Source organism: Geospiza fortis, unplaced genomic scaffold (genome assembly GCF_000277835.1).
Source record: "Geospiza fortis unplaced genomic scaffold, GeoFor_1.0 scaffold1695, whole genome shotgun sequence".
In the NCBI taxonomy this organism is placed as follows: domain Eukaryota; kingdom Metazoa; phylum Chordata; class Aves; order Passeriformes; family Thraupidae; genus Geospiza; species Geospiza fortis.
In genome coordinates this window covers 41,210-42,051 of record NW_005054743.1, presented here as the reverse complement: position 1 = coordinate 42,051, position 842 = coordinate 41,210, and positions in this window count along the sequence as shown.

The following is an 842-nucleotide window of genomic DNA, read 5'->3' as shown; positions in this document are numbered from 1 at the left end:
CACTCGGATGGACCTCTGTGAGCCCAGTCCCTTCCAGCAGCACCGCTGGAATGAAGCCACCGTGTCGGCCACAAGGCCCTGGGCGCCCGGTGAGCGGGGAATGGGGGTCGCAGCCCTTGCCAGGGGTCCCCAACCCTTCCCGGGGATCCCAGCCCCGCGGGGAGGCCGCGGTCGCAGCCCTGGGACACACACACAGAGGGAAATCGCTGCTCGGGGTGATTCCATGTTCTTGTGTTGATGGGAATTGCGGCCGCCCACCCGCTGAGCAAACCCCTCTGGAACGCTCCGGCTCCTCCGGATCTCGGGAATCCCGGGCTGGGAATGTGGGAGCCGAAGCGCTCTTCCATCCCTGGGGGTCTCTGGGGGGTCCTGGAGGTCTGGCACCTCAGAATCTGCGGGAACCCGGCAGTGCTGCTCACCCTGATGGACGGGATGTCACCCCCACCCCATCACCCCCTCTCATCGATCTCCCATTATCCCCACCCTGCTCTTCAGCCTTTGGGGTGAATCCCTGCACCCAAGGGTGCTCCCAGCTCCTGGTGCTGGCTCCTCCTTCCCTCCCCGAGCCCCCACTCATGTCCCGAGGCGGCCGCTGAGGCATTTCTGGGGTGGGCTGAGCCCCCCAACCCTGCCCGACCCCTCTGGCTTCCCCTCGCTGTGGGAAGTGCTGGCTCCGGCTGTCGGGAACACAGGATGGGAAACGCTTTTCACCCCAAACCAGGCCACAGGGTGGGAACCAAACGAGCCCTCGGGGGTTTTGCAGGAACACGGGAGCTTCCTGCGGAGCCGGGACAGTGCCCGGGGCTGGCCCGCGGCCCGAGGGGACGGGGACGGGGACCTCC